Source organism: Canis lupus, chromosome 34 (assembly GCF_003254725.2).
Source record: "Canis lupus dingo isolate Sandy chromosome 34, ASM325472v2, whole genome shotgun sequence".
In the NCBI taxonomy this organism is placed as follows: Eukaryota; Metazoa; Chordata; class Mammalia; order Carnivora; family Canidae; genus Canis; species Canis lupus.
This window is the reverse complement of record NC_064276.1, coordinates 37487732-37507562: the sequence shown is the minus strand read 5'-3', so window position 1 is coordinate 37507562 and position 19831 is coordinate 37487732. Positions and strand designations below refer to the sequence as shown.

The 19831-nt window shown below is 44.7% G+C and overlaps 1 protein-coding gene across 2 annotated transcripts in view; it reads right to left on the bottom strand.

Annotated features, from left to right (window-relative positions):
• NLGN1 (neuroligin 1) overlaps positions 1 to 19157 on the bottom strand; it is an 817938-nt gene extending 798781 nt beyond the window's left edge. The window contains exon 1 of one of the 2 annotated variants that reach the window (XM_049105692.1): positions 18973 to 19157. The gene's annotated coding sequence lies outside the window, so the exon portion shown is untranslated. The other variant, XM_049105691.1, reaches the window with a different exon arrangement.
• Positions 19158 to 19831: the final 674 nt, after the last annotated feature.

The window sequence follows — 19831 nt, the reverse complement described above, 5'->3', positions numbered from 1 at the left end:
ACTGTAAAGTTAGGATTCCTAGATAGGCCCCTGTTACTAAAAGACACATGCCCTGATTCCCTCCACTGCCCGACTCCTCTATAGGATGGTGCCTTCTGCTCTGTAATATTCAACAGTATCCTCTACTCATATAGAGCTTAATAGTATATAAAATGCCTTTTCAGACTCTGATTTTGACTCATTCGATCCTTACAACTATGCTATAAAACAGGCAAGGCTATGTTGTCTTTCCCATTTTATAGGTAAAAAAGATTAAGACTCAGCCTGGTTAAGCAGCTTCCACCAATCATCAACACATGGCGCACAAGTTAGAACTTATATGTACATGATCCAACTTTAAGTCCTAAGCTCTAACCACTAAATCAAGCTCTTTCCATCCTTCTTCCAGAAACAAGCAAGATTCGTCTTCATACTGCTAAATTACTGGTTGAGGACTAAAAATAAATAAATAAGTAAGCATCAGGAAAGAGATATAATGCCTGCCAATGGCCTTAAATAATCAGCCCTCCCACCCCTGCCATCTAATTAGATTTAAATAGCAATCCCTATATTATAGGGAGCTATAAATTTGCCTATTTTGCAGTTGACAAAGGATGTTTCACTGAAAGCACTGCTCGAAGGTCCAGAATTTAACCATATACCATTGAGTTACTATAATTATTTGGAGGAATGTTAAATCTAAGTTTTCGAAATCACCCTTTAATCACAATTAGCTTGAAAACAAATGCGGTTCTCGTTCCAAATGTTCTCACTTTGTTTGACAAACATTTGAGTCAAAGACCAAGGAGAAGTTTTGCTCACTTTGCAGTTTCCTCCATCAGTGCCCCTGGTCTTCTTCTGCACCTTATTTGAGCCCTTATTTCAGTTTATTTTTTAGGGGTTCTAAGTGGATCTCTTTGATAGGGTTTTTCATATGTGGGTCTTAGGGCGTCTCCACTGCCCTGTCCTAGAATCCGCTTCCATATCAGACTGTTGCTCATTGTTTATCTTTTTAGGTCCTACCCCTTCGGCCTTCTCAACACCACTTGCTCCACTTTTTGTGGTCCAGCTCCAACAAATCCGACTTCAACGTGAGACGTTGCTCCCTAAATCTTCCTTCTTTGCCTCCCCCCTAAAGACATAAATGTTCGGGTCTTTTTCCCCTCCAGGGTTTTACTCTTAATCACAAGAGAAAAATAATAGAGGGGAAGACAGAACTAATTATGTTACACAATACACAATGCTTCTTCTAATTTCTTATCTAAAGCTCCTGATTTCCTTTGAGGTGGCAAGCTAAGCCTCCATGTGCCCTCTGCTAAACAAAGGATGGTGGTAATTCTGGGAAGATTACAAAGAAAGGACCACGGATCCCTTAAGTTCATTGGTACCCTCGCTGCCTGGGGATGGCTCCTTCTCTGGTCTAACTCAAGGGGAGCCACTGAATCATTCCAGGGCAGGACTGGATCTTCTACGCACCCTGTCCCCCGCCCTTGCCTGGCTTCTTAGGGACTACCAAGCAGACTACTGCTACAAACTGAATGTTTGTGGGTCCCTCACCCCAATTCATATGTTGAAACCTGATCCCCAGTGTGATGATATCTGGAGGCGAAAACATCAGGAGGTGATTAAGTGAGGAGGATGGAGCCTTCATGAATGAAATTAGTGCCTTTATAAGATGCCCAGGGAGGTCTCCTCCCCTTCCTGCCATGCGAGGACACAGCAAGGAGATGGCTATGAGCCACGAAGTAGGATGTCCCCAGACACTGAATCTCCTGGAAAACTTGATTTGGGGCTTACAGCCTCCAGAAGTATGAGGGGGAAAATGGTGTTTCAGTTGCCCGCCGATGGGATTTTTGTTATAGCAGCCCAAATGGACTAAGACAAGTAGGATACGTTGTCTCCTTTGTCACACTTCAATCAATGTTCAGGCAGTCTCCCGGGTCTCAAGCCAGTGATACGGCTACCATGTTGCTGCCAGGCAGAGCTTGCAGACAGCAGTGTGAGAATGACCATCTCGGGTCCTACATGCCTCTCTCCTCTCTGGGCTTCCTGTTCAAATAGGTCACATCTCATTGCAAACGCAGTATGGAAATACCACTGAGGCACTTTGGGGGCACCCTCTGTGTGCAAAGCTCATGCCTTTGATGGTGGCCTCTGATGGTGGCCTTCCATACCACTACCACTACTGTTTTCTCCTTCATCTTCTTCCCAGGGAGAAGAGGTATTTTTCTCTCTTCTTGCCCATGGGGTGGACAGATCAACTGCTATCTTTAGGGACAGGGCTTCCCAACTGATCTCCTGTCCCTGCACAGCACTTCTCCAGACATCTGGGGACCAAGCGTCCCTGAAGAAGGGCTAATCCATGCTTGCCAGACTCCTGGCAGTTGGCAAACTTTCTATGTCCTTTCCTCCCTAATGGTACCTCTTTCCACACTGAGAAGTACTATTTTAAAAATTTACATAAAGTAGACAGATGCATGGATAGAAGAATAAATAGAAAGGCAGAACAAGAGCAGCCCAGGTGGCTCAGTGGTTTAGCGTCTGCCTTCAGCCCAGGGCGTGATCCTGGAGACCCGGGATTGAGTTCCGCATCAGGCTCCCTGCATGGAGCCTGCTTCTCCCTCTGCCTGTGTCTCTGCCTCTCTCTCTCTCTCTCTCTCTCTCTCTCTCTCTCTCTGTGTGTGTGTCTCATGAATAAATAAAATCTTTTAAAAAAAGAAAAAGAAAAAAGAAAGGCAGATCAAACAACCAAAAGATAAACAAAAATGTGGCTTTGCCTCAGGAGGCCAATGTGGATACCTCAAGTCCATGGGCAGGACACCTGATCAGTCATTCCACATGCCCCCAACTCCCCTCCCCAACCACTTTCCTCACAAATGGCCGAGATACAGGCTCTTCCTAAGGGGAGCAGTCTGGCTGGGTGGCAATGCAGGGAAAGAATGAAAGACTGTTATAAAGAAAGAAAGATAAACACCACCAGAGTCAAGTGCAACTAATCTTCACTCTCATTTTCTCCTTTCCATCTGCAGCACACACCACAAATAATCAAGTGCTTTCTCGAAGAGAAGGACTGTTACACGGACAGGAACCTAAAAAAGCATTCCTTGCCGACATTACGCACTACGGAGTTTATTGTAATCAGGTCAGTGAAGTGCCATTCCGTGAGCCAGTGGAGATCCTTTTACTTTATAGAACATTCTTTCGTGTGATTGTGCATAAGAAGATACACCTGATTCGATCAGAGCTGGAGGGGGCTGAGGAGTAATAAGAATAAAGCCCTTTTGTTTAAAAGAACTATAGCCATCTGCCTTTCCAATGTTTTTATGATTTGAGTTCGAACTTGTCGAGACAAAACAACTGAAGACTTAGAAACCTCCCTTCCAAGAACAGACAGCTGGAATCAATACATTTCCCTGAAATATCCTTTCAGAGTGATAATTAAGAGAGTATCCCCAGGACTGTATGCATTCGGCTGCTCCTGCATGAGAAAGGTCAGGGTGCTAATAAAGACACGTGCCTCTTTTTTCTTTAGGTGGACTGATTTTTCCAAATCAGGGACCCAAAGGGACCCAAAGACAAGCTTACCCGATGTCCCTACAGCAATGCTTCTTCTACTGGGTTACAACAAATACTAGAGCAAATAGGCACGTGCATGCGTGCATGTGTGTGTGTAACAGAGACAGAGAGAGGGGAAAGAGAATGTGTTTCAGTCCTGGCATGTGCATCTCAAGAGTTTTATTCTTCGTCTTTATTTTTGGTAGCATCATTTACATTACAAAAACAGTAAACTGGCATAAGTTTCAAACACACCAACTTGCTAATAGTATTCTCCAAAGGGACAATGGCAGGATCAGAGAAAATGCCTCTTGCTCCAAATACAATTTTACATTTTGAAATATGATTTACTTTCTGGACTGCAGCCAGGCAATTACCATTCACAAATATTTCAAGTGGGAGAAATGAAGTGGTTGCTACTAGTCCCGTAATTTGGAATCGCCGCTAACAGATTTTACATATCATCAACTTCTCTGCCATTCTTTTTTAGAAAATACAATAAAAATCTTAATATTTCTGCATTTCAACCCTTATTGTTAGCTTTGCTGATGCTCGAGACAAACCGTGTAAGTGGCTCCGTCTGGTGCTGCTACTAGTGTTAGTGGTTTTGTTTTGTATTATTCACGATCACAGATGTAAACCAAATTAGCTGGGAAAGGCGCGTAGAAGCCCACAGGGCCTGCATCACCAGAAATGTCTCTTGGGATACAATCCCACTTGGAATAAAATGAGATGAAAGGTGACACCTTTCATGATATAAGAATAGATACACTATCTTCCTTGGCCTTTTTTTCTTCATTTCCTATACACCGAAGGAAACTGTAGAAGATAAAAGAAAAGTCATGTTCACTAAACCCTGGCCAGAGCCCCTAAGAAACTACTTGAATGATGCTCCAAGAAACTACTCAAGTGCTTCTAATGGGCCTCTGAGTCCATCAGTCACCAGCCCAAAGCTCCACTTTAACCCACAGCCCGCATAGCAGTAATTAGAGCAAAAGTGGGGTCGTAAAATTTGCGTTGCAGAAGGCATCCAAAGGCTGCAGAAGAGCATTTTTGAAAGGCGCTGGGGAAGAAGCAGGCAAAAATCTCCTTCCATGGCTGTGATCCATAGTTGTCTCCAGTGCCCCCTCTTGCAGGATCAAGTCCTATCCAAAGACGGCCAGTGCTTGAAAGGTAGGCTCCTAGGTCAGTGGCCACAATTAAAGCCACGGGGATCCTTCTAAGGCCTTCTGCAGGATCTCCCCTGTCGATCTCGTCCTCCTTTCCGCCCAGGAGGCAGCACATCCTCCCTGATAGATTCCTCTAAAACACAGCGTATCCTCTCCCGCCAGCCAGAATGTTAATGCATTATCACTCTGTACACTGAGAAAACAAGTGACCATATGTAGCCTATGCCAGCAGAGCTGTAACTGTGAAGAACAATGGCTCTGAGTCAACAACAGAATTAAACTACTCCCTCTTATGAAGCTCTTCTGAATATTTTAAGTGTTGCCTTGAAAGTGTGGGATTATGTGCAAGCATAAACATTAGCTTAATGCAATTTTTTGGTTCGGAATATGCCAGAGTTTAAAAATCAGAATTGGAATGCAGAAAATAACTTTGGTATAAATTTATTTTTTTTTCATGTGTGATTAAAACATGATTGAAGAGGCATACTTTATGTATAATTAAAGTTGCTTTGTAATTAAGAGATTTAAGCATGTATAGAAAATGATACAGCTTAGTTTGGAGATTTTACAAAGGCGCCTATTAAACACTCACTCCCTAGCAAGCCTATGACTCAAATGTTTTCACATTCTAATGCTGATAGAGTCCTTGAATTTTTTTTTAAAGCTGCCAATTTCACCATTTCTAAATGCTTTATCCTTCCTTCCATGTGTTAATAAAATAAAAACAGTCCCATCTTCCCCGCATTAGCCAAAACAGAAATGTAGAGCATCCTATATATCTTCATTTCGACGGCTTGGGGGTGGGAGGAGAAAAACAAGGATCCTCAGGATCTTTGAGACAAGGTTTGCCTTATTTTTGCCTTCTTCACTGTGCCCAGCAACACATGGCATATCAAAAGTGTGGGATAAACTGTTATTATTGAGTGAGCAGAGAACGTGTTTGTGTACACGTGTGGAGGGTTATCATGGTAACAAGAATTCTCTGAGACATTTTTTTATGTGCCAAGCCAAGGTATTAAATACATCATTTCATTTAATCCCACAAAGCCCTACAAGGTTGACATCATCAACCCATGAAAAAAAAAAAAAAAAACGTGAAGGTTACACGGAATCACACATGTTAATACTATCTTAGCAACAGGATCACCTTGTGGGCTAAAGCGTGAGAGGCAGAAAAGTTTGCCCCATTCTTGTTTATTTTACAGTCCTTTTCTCACAACGCAGCTTCTCAATCCCCCACCTTCTCCAGGGATTGCCTCTTGTCCTCCCTGTGGGACGCTAAAGCATCCTTCTGGTAAGCAATTGGCATGAACCAAGGCTTCATCTCATTGGCAATGGTCCTGCTTTTAAACTAATATTCCTGGCCTTCTCCATCAATACATTTCTATTTTACACTTCATTTATGTTAGCTGAGCATCACATGGGGAAGGAAAAAATTCAGACAAACATACTCACACAAATAAATATAAAATATATATTATATATGCAAACATATTATGTATATATACATATATATAATGGTTTTGCAAGCTTGAATATTGCTTTAGACTTAAAGGATATTGCAAACTTAAAGATGCCCTTTATACTGTCTGTATCTCCCTAACAGACTACCCCAGTCCAGGGATTGGGCCTTCTTTCTGCCCTATAGTAGCATCATCTCACTCCCTTTTTCTTTTCAGGCATGCATGGTAAAGAAAAGGCCCCATAAGAGGTGGTCCTGGGAGGTCTCATGGTTCTTTGGAGTTTTAGAGAAGACAGGTGGGGGAACGACATTCTCCACTGAATACTAGGACAACACCCAGTGTATTTCTGACCAGCAGAGTCAAAATGCACTGAATTCACGAGACATTGTGACCATGTTTATGGAGTTCTATAGAAAACATGCACATGGTCTTCTAACTGAGTCACTGTCTGCTCTCCAGGTGCTGGTTATTCTAGGCACTGATTCCCAAAATGAGCTGCTGTTTTTTTTTCACAAAAGGTGGCTCCAAGGAGAGTTGGGAGGGACGTATTGATTTCATGTTCAATTTAGTAGAAACAGAGGAATATGTCTCACTTGAAATTTCAATTCTTAGGCCATAGAAATGTTATAATTTTTAAAGTAATGATGAGGGTGGTCACTGGGTGTTAAATGACAAGTTAGCACCAGCAAGAGCCTCTCTCTCTTAAGCAAATGGGACATTTTGATTATAAATGTCCTGTAATCAGCGCTTCTGAAAAGACTGATCAGAGCACAATAGTGGAAGGGAAAGAAGGTGTTTTGGGCAGCAGAGTGTTTCCAGTATATTTTGGGCAGAGGCCACCCAGATAAGAAAACAGTACCTGGAACCCTGGGTGGTGCAGCGGTTTAGCGCCTGCCTTTAGCCCAGGGCGCAATCCTGGAGACCCGGGATCGAATCCCACATCGGGCTCCCAGTGCATGGAGCCTGCTTCTCCCTCTGCCTGTGTCTCTGCCTCTCTCTCTCTCTCTCTCTCTCTCTGTGACTATCATAAATAAATTTTAAAAATTAAAAAAAAAAAAAAAAGAAAACAGTACCTGGGCAGACTATGAAAAGAAGAATCTCCTTGCTTACTGACAATCAATCAGTGATCTCAAACTGATTTCGTATTAATCAGTTATATTAATAGGCACATACTCAGAAAGTTATATTTTCCATTTCAAATAATTTGTTCTCTGGTAAAATGAGTTTCTTCTGATATGAGTGACGTGAACAGTGTTCCTAACAAACTGCTTATCTCGAGGTAAATATATAATTGACACTTGTGATTTGCAGAAGTCCTAAACCAAACTACTAAACACAGAATCCGATGTATCTTTTCAATAAGCACCTCTCTTTTCTACAATAGTACTTCCTAATGTGGGTTGTCTCATTTACTTATTTATTTTACTTTTGAAAAAGTCTTAAGTGATCAATTACCTCTGCTACATGTCATTTTCCTAATTTTTATTGCTTTTCTTTAAGTAATGCTTTGCTCTCTTTTCTCCATTTGTTCACACCCCAATCTCTTATTTTTACCAAATCTTTCTAAAAATAAAACACCCTTCTTTATGACTTCTGTCAATTATCTCCCTGTATTTCTAAACTAATAATTCTATAATCACATATATGTGTGATGCTGATATACGCATTACTGTCCTGTATGTAAAACTGATGCATGAAAGTATTACATGACGATTGGGATGTTTTGGTCCAAGTTCAGTCACTAATAAACTCAGCAAGGCATTTCTTATCTTGGCCTACTTTGTCACTTGCAAACTGAAGAAGCTGGCCTAAAATTGACTAAAAAAACCATGTTGGTCCTTTCAGCTTCTCACATGGAAACATTACTGGATATTTATTTTAAAATTTTTTAAAAAAGGAATTATTCCTTTTTACAATATGTTTTACATATTCTCTAGGGTCAAAATTATGCTTTTCCCCTTCGGTCATAAAATACTGATTTCAATGTGACTATAATCTCAACACTCTATTTAATGGTCTAAGATTATAAACCATTAAACCATATTCTCCATCTTAAATACTAGTATCATGGTTATTTTTCTCTTCTTGATTTTAAAGACTTATTTATTTTTTTTAGAGAAAGAGAGAACAGGGGAAGGGGCAGAGGGAGAGAGAGAGAGAATCTCAACCAGACTCCCCACTGAGCAGGGAGTCAGAGGCAGGGCTGGATCTCAAGACCCTGAGATGACCACCTGAGCTGAAATCACGAGTTGGATGCTCAACCCACTGAGCCACCCAGGTACCCCTGGATATTTTTCTAGTAGACAAAGTGGCCTAGATAGAGGATTAAAAAAGTCTAATTAATCAAATTCAACAAAAATCCACTTACTTTCAGCTATATTATGTATTCTATACTTTAATTGTATTAAACAGGAGCTTTGAGAATATCTAGCAAAAAAAAAAAAAAAGAGTTGTCTTCATGCTCTAGAAATCAACTCACTTTTATGGCAAAATAGGTAGGCGAGAGGCAACAGTGTTTTCTTTGTGGTGACTATACTACAATGAGAGAAAGGAGAGTGGCATACCTCTGGAGAGCTTGTTATTCATCAGAAAGTAAGTACCCAGCTTTCTGGCCACTTAAGAGCAGTGGCAATTTTCAAATACAATACAGAGAAGAAACACTGTTGTCTGTGGAACTGCACAGTAAGAACTGTCAAGATAGATCCACAAATAGTAGCATCTGACTGATCCAACCCAAGACTCCTCTTCCTTTTATTCATATTTTTTAATCGGTGGTATGTGGTTGAGTAATGATAAAACAAAAAGAAAAAGGAAACTTCATTTTTACCTGCCAATTTTCTCTTGCTTTTTACTGATGACTTTCTTTTTAAGCAGAACATTTATATATAGTGATAGTTAATTCCTTGTGTAAGTTTTCTTTGTTCTTGATGGAAAATGCATTTTCTCCTTGCCTCTTCCCACTTTTGCGTGCTTTATTTGGCTCTGATTTATTCAGTAATCTTTTTCTTCCAGTATATTTGAGGAGAAGGGTCCTAAATCCTAACTGCTCTGTTGACCCTTCTGCGTTGCTCACAGTTGTTTTAGAGAGCAAATAAGATACGTGTGTGCAAACCTCCCCAAACTGTAAAATCTTAAAGCCATACAATAAACCTTAAAGCTATACAGTATCTATGATATATATTAAACTGACTAGTTTAAAGTGACACCTCTCTATCATTACATGTTTATAAAACAGCTTAAATACATATTAGTATTATGGACATTCCTTATTAACAATTATCTTTACCCTAAACAGGTCCGAGAGCCAAAAGACACATTTAATTTCAGTTAGTCTAACTATACATTTTAAACATGGAAACTGAGGCCCAGGGAGAGTAAATGAATTGTAAAAGTGAAAGTTACTAGAAGAGTCTGCTCTATAAAACATAGGTCTCTTATTCCTAGTCTTATGCTTTTTCATGTTACTATCATCTATTTAGAAGACTAGCTATACTTTATATATTACAAACTAGGAAGGGAGGTGGAGAATACGAAGGGATAGAATTAGACTCTAATCATTCTGTCTAAGAATTATGTAGCAATCTCTCACGTCCAAATGCTTAACGATTAATTAAATAGTTGGTTAATTAATAATCATTACTGCATTAGCTCGCTTAAAAAACGAGGACACGTGTATCATTAAAATTGCCACATTTCATTGATTCTGACACTTTTTTTGACCTTTAACATCTTTGAAATCAGGATGTACTTTATAATTCCTATAGCCAAGCAAGCAGCAGTGGAGGCATAGCTGCCATTAACTTTGTACGTAAAACTTGGTTGTGTTCCTCTTGCCATAACCAGACAACCACTGCTCTTGACACTTCTAGACAATTTAAGAGAGAAATATGAGATTGTCATCTGAAAATTTTCAGTCGCCACCTTCTGTAATAACAAAACACCAGCATTAAACCTTTCAGAAGGTATCAGCTGCTTGGAATAAAATGCTGAAGACGATCATGGAGCACTCTTAAGAAATGGCATATCACCAACACATAGAGACTATTGTCAGAAAAAATATGAATATTGATGGCTCTGAGTCAGAAAAAAAATGATTCAGAAGAGAATCTAAATAGAACAAAGGTTTCTTTTTGCATTCTTAAACCAACATATTTACTAATATTATACTTTTTATATGTGTACAAGATTGATATAGAATAAAAAGATACATCTTTTAAGTCTAGGTTGTTTGTTACAAAAGCATAAAATAAAAATTTTAAATGGTAGGAAAGAAACATCTAATGATTCAATCGAGGTGTTTCTTCTTTCAAAGGTGTACATAAAATCAGGATATGTCCTGTAACCAGGTGTTTCTTAGTTTTGATGAGACACAGTGTATCCGATATATAATTAACCATTTCATACTCTGAGAAAAGTTTTAGGAAATTGCAATATCTAGGGTCAATGCTGTGAACTAAAATGATTTCACAGTGGATGTCGAAGTATGAGATACTGCCCAGGTCTAGAGGAGAGAAGGTCAGAGAGACACCTACTTAGAAAACATGCTCTCCCAGGGGTCTTCACTTGATTCAAGAGTGCCCAAAAAAGGTGGATCTATTTAAAACCAAACTTCACTATGCTCTCACTTTCAAACATACTTTCTATTAAAACAAAAAGAAGCAGCATCGGTTTCTGAGCCTAAACACAGATGGAGGTACTAACTATCATTTTACGCTTGATTCAAATATTAGTTCCCCTGGAGGTGAGCAGCCCGGGGTCAGAGGGGTTTGCTGTGGCACAAATGGCTTCAGGCGTGGAGCTCAGAAATGGAGCACTGGCAACAGAAAGAGGAGACATTGAAAATGCACTCTAAAAAGCTGGCGGTTAACCAAGAAGATAGCCTGGGCCCATCTCGACATTTGCTTTGAAATAAAGCGGAGAGATCAAATCCATTCTTTTCTAGCTCATGGTTCTTTTACGTGGTGGCTTCGGTGTTAAAGTTTATATTTGCCCATTTACACTGGTGAGAAAGTTATTGGATAGTAATGAGATTACAGAAATTCTTGGGCTATGGAGGGGGAGGGTGAAAAACAACTTCGATCTGATCGCAGAGCAAAATACGTATAATGAGTTCAGTTTATTGATACTTTCTCTGCCTTCCCTGCCTTAGTTTACCATCAATCTGTGAACTACAATGTTTTTCTCTATCAAAATGATTCAAACACCGCTGATATCCCCTTTTCATGAAATCCTACTGCACATGTTAATGGGAGCAAGACTCAGCAGTTCATTGCACTCAATATTGCCTAATTTTTTAACATAGATTCATTCATTAAGGCATAAGACATTTATCTAGTGATGTATGATAGCATGTTTGCACATGCATACCTACAAATACATGTACATTCTCCCTCCTTCCAAATATAATTTGAAGCACAAATTATCTATGATAAAAAGCCCCAATACAATAAAATCTTAGAGCAAAGTTTAAGTTAAAAACACAGATTCAAATAATGAGCCAGGGTAAAAGGAGATGGTTAAGAACCCCTGTTCAATTGAACACAAAATTGGCTCTGTGCTTCCATGAAGTCAGACAAAAGATCGAAAATAAAGCTTTCCTTGTTTAAAAAAAAAAAAAAAGACTCACAATGTTCAATGAGAGAGACACTCACTGGCATGTGAACCGAAAACCCTCCCCTAGGCCTTCCAAGGAAACAGTTATCAAAAGCAGCGAGGTCATTTTAATCTGGGCATAACTGACATCAAGTCCTTCTTCGTGAGAGTAATTGGCAAAAGGGTTCAGCCATTTTTCACATTATTCCTGAATTATGATGATAAGATCATGTGACAAACACAATCTACTTAAAACAGAAACAGTTTAACTGTGGTTATTTTGTACAATATAGGTGTAAGTTGAAAAGGTAGGGTTTTGGATTTAGCATAATATAGTACTTGAAATTTAGTATAATTTAGTGTCTGTAATTCTTCTATCCAGGTCCCATTCCTACATTTTCTGAATCTCCAGGCAGTAATTTTTTTTTTTAAATCTCTGGAACTTCATGAGAGGAATCATTCTATATCAGAAACATGCAGCTGACACGTATTCAGTTTATGTCCATGGATTCAAAGACTATGTAATGCGTGTGTGTGTTTTCTAAGATAAGTCTTCCATATTATAAGAAATGTAAGGAAGATAGAGCATGATGTTTACAAAACACCCTATTAGGTACCCTGGGTTACAGCCATTGCCTCCTTCCTCCCAGTTAACAAAAGCTCTGATTTTAAGTATGGCCTTGCCATATCCACAGGGAAAGGAGACCTCTCCTCCAGCCCTAGGGGAATGACCATGCTTGATCAAAATCCATCAGTCAATGCATCACCTCTTTGCCACTGATTCATTTAGGAGTGGGATGTGTCATAGCTTTTGTCAATTAGGCATAAAGGGAAGTCTACTGAAACCTTCCAGAAAAATTTCTCCTTCTCATTTCCATAGAAGAAGACTGCTACTCTTTGCCTTGACTGGGGCTGTTTGGCTCTCTAGTAGCCATACTATTGATCTTCTCTCCAAGATGAGAGCCAAGAGAACAAGGGCAAGTTTGTCCTAGAGCCCTGACATCTATCTCTGAACTGCTGAGTTAGCTGACCCTGGACCTGCAATACCTCCAGAATCCGCGTTTTATGAGATAATAAGTCTTTACTCCTAAAGTCTTTCATTGGGTCTTCTGTTAACTTGAAGGCAAAAGTTTCTTAATCGACACCATATTTTATATTTCTATATTCTACACAAATCTGAGCAAATATGGGCATTAAATAGATTCATAGAGAATGAGTGACAAGGGTAAAAAGCAGGGAAAAAAACAATCAATCAGACAAGATTACTGGCCATCGCAGCAACGTTGATAGGTCTTTGGAAGGTAGACCTCTTCTCTATAATGATGCCCAACGGTACGCCTTTACCACAGCGAGGTAAATAATTGAGTAATCTAATTTTTAAAAATATGTATTTACTTTAGAGAGAGTACTCACACAGATGTGAACCGGGGAGGGGCCAAGGGAGAGGGAGAGAATCCCAGACGCGCTGCTGAGCCCGGAGCCCACTGTGGGGCGAGGCTGGACCCGACCCTGAGATCACCTCCTGCGCCGAAATCAGGAGTCAGATGCTTAACGGACTGAGCCACCCAGGCGTCCTTTGAGCAATCTAATGTAGTTGCTATGGCCTGTGTTACCATAGGTCTACAAGAAATTACCTTACCTGATGCCATTACTAGCACGTGCAAGCATTAGAAGGGAGTGTTGAAACCACACTCACATTTTTGTCTTCTTTGACGACACATCTCACTATCGACCACTACCTAATTTATAAATACGAATAGCAACCTTTATTGCTTTCTTCAGTAGATTGAAGGAGATGGGGTGCTGTCTGTCTGTCTCTCTCACACTCACACACACACACACACACACACACACACAAACGTTAGGAAGAGCAAGATGCCCCCATCCTGCCCAGCTATTTCCCAACGAAAATATCACCCAGAAGGATCCAAATCATTTTGTTAATATTTATAGCACGTGAAAAATTATATCTACCCTCTTTTATGACTGTTTGCTTTCCTTTTTTTTTTTCTTGTTCTCCTTTCTAAAGTATTTAGGTGAATTTCACATATTATTTTATCCTGCTGTAATGGTAAACACTTGTAGTTTCCAACTGCACATCCACTTCCCCTTCTCTTATCAGATTCTGATTTTCTTCCAGGTACTGGTATGCCAGTAATAAAATACTAAGATAAAATACTTAAAAATAAAAATATGTATTTCCCAACCTTTCATGTACCTGGAAGTAGCCATTTCACACAGTTCTGGCAGTGATAGGAGAATGGAAGTCTCTAGAAAGAATGTCCACATAACAAAAAAAGAAAATGCTCAAGGAGAAGGCTTGTTTGGCCCTTTCTTCTCCTCTCTCTCTCTCTCTCCCCCCCTTCTTTCTTTCTTTCTTTCTTTCTTTCTTTCTTTCTTTCTTTCTTTCTTTCTTTTTCTTTCTTTCTTTCTTTCTTCTTTCTTCTTTCTTTCTTCTCTTTCTTTCACCTCTTTCAAGAATCACATAAAGAGTCTTCTACAATTTATCAAGCAAAAACCAAAAAGATCCTCACCACCACTGCAACACAAAGAAACAAAGGAAATGGGAAACAGGGAATTGTCCCGTTCTGACTTTGGGCAATTGTTGCCAGTTGAGGCAGATTTTACCTCTGAGGGCATTTGGTGATGTCTGAAATAGTCTTAGTTGTCATAACCGGATGGGTAGGGTGTGCTACTGGTACCTAATGAGTAGAAGCCAGAAACATTACTAAAACATCCTAAAATGAAGCAGATAATCCCTGCCCCCCAATAAAGACAAAGGCTTATCTGGCCCAAATGACTATAGTGCCAGCTGAAAAATCCTAACCTAGAGCAGTCTTGTCATGTTTCTTGGGCCTAGAAAGCAGCCACAGAAGCAAGAAGCACAGCAGCGATCCTAAGACCATAAGGAGAAGAGCACCAAGGTGAAGAAAGAAGTCTTATTCTTTGACTAAATGTTTATTTAAGCAACTGTCTCTTCCTGAGTTTTTATTGTGTGAGATAAATAAACCCTTATTTGCTTAAACCACGGGTAGCCAGGTTTTCTGTTGCCTCAGAGCCAAACTGTATTTCTAAATAATACATTTGTCATTCACTTATGGTCCACTTTATGTTCAGACATGGGGTTAAACATTTTGAATAAACTGATAAATCAGGTACAGTTTGGTGTTTTTGTTTTGTTTTGTTTTGTTTTGTTTTTTTTACCTCTGGGAACTTACTATCCACTGAGGAAGCCAAGCATCAGGCCAAGCAAAGGTGGGCTGCTCCTGGTGTAAACAACACATTGTGGGAGCTCAGAGTAAGGATTCAGGAATGAAGCAGGATGGGGCAGGAAAGAACACTCTAAGGAAATAAAATGTTCTATCCTACAATGGGAGGGGGGGGCAGGGATGGGTGGAAGCCATCCTTGAAGAAACATTAGTATAAATGGAGTTCAGAAGATAAAATGTCCTGTACTATTGAGGAAAATAACAAGTAAGAGCCTCGTGAATGAAATAAAGAGTAAGTTGGGGAGGAGTTCTAGGTGGAAAGTATTTTAATCTAAAAAGTAAAGTTGGGGAGTAAATTGTACAAAGAATAGCAAACCATCTGCATTCGAGACACTAACATTCAAGCTATAAGGAACGATTTGGCTACTGTTAACAAGAGATTGGCAAGACCAGACCTGCGTTTTAGGAAACAAAATAAGTGTGGTGAACTGGACTTGGAGGATTCCATCTACAAATAATTAAAATATGACTGAGGAATCATATCTTCCTGTTTACAATCTAGTAAGATGGAAAGAGACCCCAAACCTCACTTCAAAACACTTTAAAATGTGACAAAAGCGTAGTGTTGAGCTGTTGTGGCCTCACATCTCACTGTTAATGCCAATTGTGTTTTGCTTACAGAAACCACAAATTGGTTTCCGTTAGGTAATTCATAAAATAATTCCTTTGTTTAAAGAATTTAAGAAAGGATTCTAGAAATAAACGATTACAGTGCTTTGCTATAAATGTTCAAAATTATTTGTTTCAATAGGTGGAAACCCAGAGAGGCATCTGTCAATCACGCCTAAATCTGTATCAGTCCTACCCCACGCGCAAAGCTGTCAATAACTTGTATGGAAAGGAACTGTTTTCACTCAGAGAGAGCTTAGATTTATATCCGTAGTCTGTAGTCACAGCTATTTAATCATGCTGTAAAAAAAAAAAAAAAAAAAAAAATCCTAACTAAATTAAGGAACTTTGAAGGAAGATGTGGATCCTGTCCCTGGATCACCGTGCAGAAATAATAAAAGTGGGGGAAAAAATGAAACGTTCAGAGTTGGAAGAGACTCCAGAAAGTCAGGGAAGTCACCGGCCCTGCCAAAGGGTCCTGGAGGCTTCCAGCACCGCCCCCCCCCCCCCCCCAGCATCTGGTGGGGAGCCCTCTGCCTACCTGCTGCGAGGATACATTCCAATTTCCAAGCAACTCAAACGTACACATTTATGCCCTACGGAACCAGAAGTGAGAATTTTCACAAATGAAGCCCCCCACGGGGATGCAGGGAAGACTGCCAGAAAGGACTCTGGGGGTGAACGGAGGGCACGCGTGGAAGGAAGGGGAGCTCCAGAAGGCTGTCTTTACCCCACACTGCAGAACCCTGGCAGAGTCTGCCAGAAGACCGGCTCCCTCAATTCCTGCTTCTGTTAGGAGGATTGCAAAGACTAACCGTAGGAGAGCAGGCTTCCAGAAAACACTTACTTATTTTAATCAGACCCTGTAATCAGAAGGCCTGGCTGATGATTAACTTCCACTTCCTCCGACCCTCGCTCCATCCCCCAGCAGCGCAGGTAGCAGGCCGGCAGCTCCTTCTCGGCCGAGGGCGACGGCAAACTTCATGTTTTTGCACTTAACGTTTACTATTTTAAATATTTGCCCGGCCCTTCGCTTCTGAGCTCCTTTAGAGAGCTGCTCTTCCGCTGGGCTGCAACGGCTGACGGAATGAAATGCCGCCGAGACCTTTTTTTTTTTTTTTTTTTTACAGCTTTCACCCTGACACACAGGTACCCACACACCTTTCCTTAGGGATATTTCCCTACCCACGATCCTACTTCTAATCAAGCACGACCCATGCATGCATGGGTGAGGGCTGGATGCATCGTGTCATTTTTCAGATGCAGCCTGAGAATTCCCTTAAGCAACCCATCACCCACTGGAGTGCCAGCATTTAAAAAAAAAAAAAAGGAAAATGAGACTAGAAGTACCTAGGAAAATGCAGAGTGACAGACACAAGGCTGAGTTAGCTGCGCGGATCCCTGTTCCCTAAATCCTGCGCGGACCTCTCTCCCTCCCTGGTCCTGCAAACGGAAAAAAGCAGCGGGGTGGCGGCGGCGGGCGGCGGGCGGCGGCCACCTGGAAGGGCCCCGGGATGCGCGGTCCCCGCGCTTCTCGCACTCCTGGGCTCCCCGCAGGTGGGCTGCTTTTTTTTTTTTTTTTTTTTTTTTTGCTTTTTTTGCTTTTCTTCTCCACGTCTACTCACAAAGCCTGGAGCTGGACGGCCTGGAGCCCCGGGGGACGCCTGCACCGTGCGGCCGGGCGCCCGTCCCCGGGGCTTCCTCGCGCGCCCCCCACCGCCCCCGGGGCTCCGCGCTGGGCTGGGGCGCGGGGGACCCGGCTCGACCCGAGCGCAGACCCGGGAGCCGCGCGGGGCGCCGCGCGGGGCGCAGCAACTTTCTCACCCGGTGGAACTAGGAGGCGGGAGGAGCCCCCCTCGCCCCCCGCCCCCCGCGGGCCAGCCGGGGACCCCGGGCAGCCTCCCCCCTGCGCGGCGCCCTGCTCCTGGCACCGCGTGGTGCCCCTCGGCCCCCCTCGCCCCGCGCGCAGCACCCCCTGCACCTGCGCGCCGGCCGGGCCTCGGGATGGAGGGCTCACGGCGCCGCGGGCAGGTGCGGGCAGGTGGGGGCAGGTGGGGGCAGGTGGGGGCAGGGGACGGGGGGGGCACGACGCGTCTGCTCCGACAGCGCCGGGGGAGCAGAGTGCAGCCGAGCAGGGACCCCCACCCGCGGCGCGGAGCGCGGAGGCCCCGGGGATGGGGGCGAGCCTCCAGCCCCCCCAAAGGTCGACTGCGAGGACGCGGCCCCGGCTCCGCGCACCCCGCCCCCCCCCGCACCGGGCCGGCGACCCTCCGGGGAACGGGAATCCGCTCAGCGCGGGGCCGGCCGCCGGTTCTCCTCCGCGGGGGGCTCTCCTGGGGTGTTGGGGCGTTTTGAAAGGAAAACCAGCGTCGGGGAGGCTCCAGGACACCCCCACCCGGCCCCGTAAGGCTAATGAAACCACCCGGTTTATTAAAGTTCGTCATTTTTATTAATTATTGTCATTACCATCGCTTTTGTGTTGGCCGGAGGACGGAGGCGACGGCGTCGGCCCCGGGAGCCGCCCGCAGCAGCTCTCCAGGGCGCACTATTTGTCCAGGAGGCAGAATGGGTTTCCTAGGACGGCTGGCGGGGGGCCGGGAAACTCGGCTACTGGGCCGGGGTGGGGTGCGCGGGGTGCGCGGGGTGCGGGGGGAGGGGGCAAAGCGTTCGAGCTCGGGCAGACCGTTAAACCTCCAGCCCCCCCACCCACCCCCGTCGGCACGGGAAGGGGGCTCAGCGCGCGGCGGAGCAGCAGGGCAGGGCCGCGGGGCTGGGGAGGGGGCGGGAGGCGGCGGCGGGACGCTCCGGGGACCCCGGGTCGCGGCGGGCGCGGGGGTCGGCGGACGCACGAGGCTCCCTTACCTTTCTCTCTAAGCCCCGTTTGCACCTGCTCTGCAACCATAAATACTTCGTGATGCTTAGTGTGCAGCCAAGCGATGGCCGAATGTTAAGCGATCCTTCGCGCTCCCTCCCCTTTTGAAAAAACCGGCTCAAAAGAATGTTAATAGTGTCCTCGTTATCCATCGGCTCCGACACATGCCGCCCGGTCGGCAGGAGAGGCGAGGACCCGGCGCTGGGACGCGCATCTGGGTATTTACATCTTACGCGGCCGGAACACACACACATATACACGTTCTCTGCATCGAAATCCAAAAAAGAGGAGCCCCGCGGATGCCTCCGGGGAGGGAGGGGACGCGGAGGGGAAAAACTTGGCGAGCCCAGTACATCCAAAGATCGCTTATCAGGAGCCACCTGCTTCGATGCGCAGAATTCCCGAGGAGATTTAGAGGGAGAAGGGGGAAAAAAAAATTTTAATGAAATACCCAAAACACACACTTGGAACTGGAAGACGCCTAAGACGCGTGGAAATGGAGAGGATGAGACGATCTCCCGAGGGTGCAGATCCGCCCGCTAAGTGAGCAGTCGCCTCCAAAGATCACGGGCGGGGAGGTGGCTGCAGCTCGGCCCTGCTCCGGTCCCCGCCGCCGCCGCCGCTGCTACCTGTAGACACGCGCACACACGCGCACACACGCGCGCACACACAGCGCAGCCCGCCCTCCTCCCCCCGCCCCCGCCCCCGCCCCCCGCTTTGCGCTGCTGGGTGCAGGAGTCGGAGCCAGGCTACACCCGCGTCCCGGACCCCGTCCCGCCGCCACCCCTCCTCCCCCGGGTCGGGGCGCAGCATCCCCCGTCCCCGCCCTGCGCGCCACCCCCCCTCCCCCCGGCGCAGGCCGCGGTCGCAGGGGTGCGGGGTGCGGGCCCTCCTCCCTGCCTCCGCCCGCGGCCGCCGAGCCTCCACCGCCCGCAGCCGCCGAGCCTCCACCGCCCGCGGCCGCCGAGCCTCCACCGCCCGCGGCGCTCAGGGCTGCAGGGGCGGGGGGGGGAGGGCTCCGGGCGTCACGCGTGACGTGCACCGAGCCCCCCGGAGCAGGTGCAAGGGGACCGGGCCGGGCCTCCAGGCCTCGGCGTCGCCACGCTGCCCTCCCGGCGCCGGGGCTCGGCCACTGAGAGCTCACGGTTGGAGGCCGAGCCTCCCAGCGCCTCCTCGGGGTCTGTCCCTCGGCAGGTGTCTGGCCACCAAGTCCCCCTTAGTGTCGGCGTCCGCCAGCCGGCGGCAGAGTGGGCTCCCGAGCCCCGCAAGGTGCGGGCCCGACCGTGGGCACGGGGTCGAGGAAACGCCACTGCTCCGGCCTGT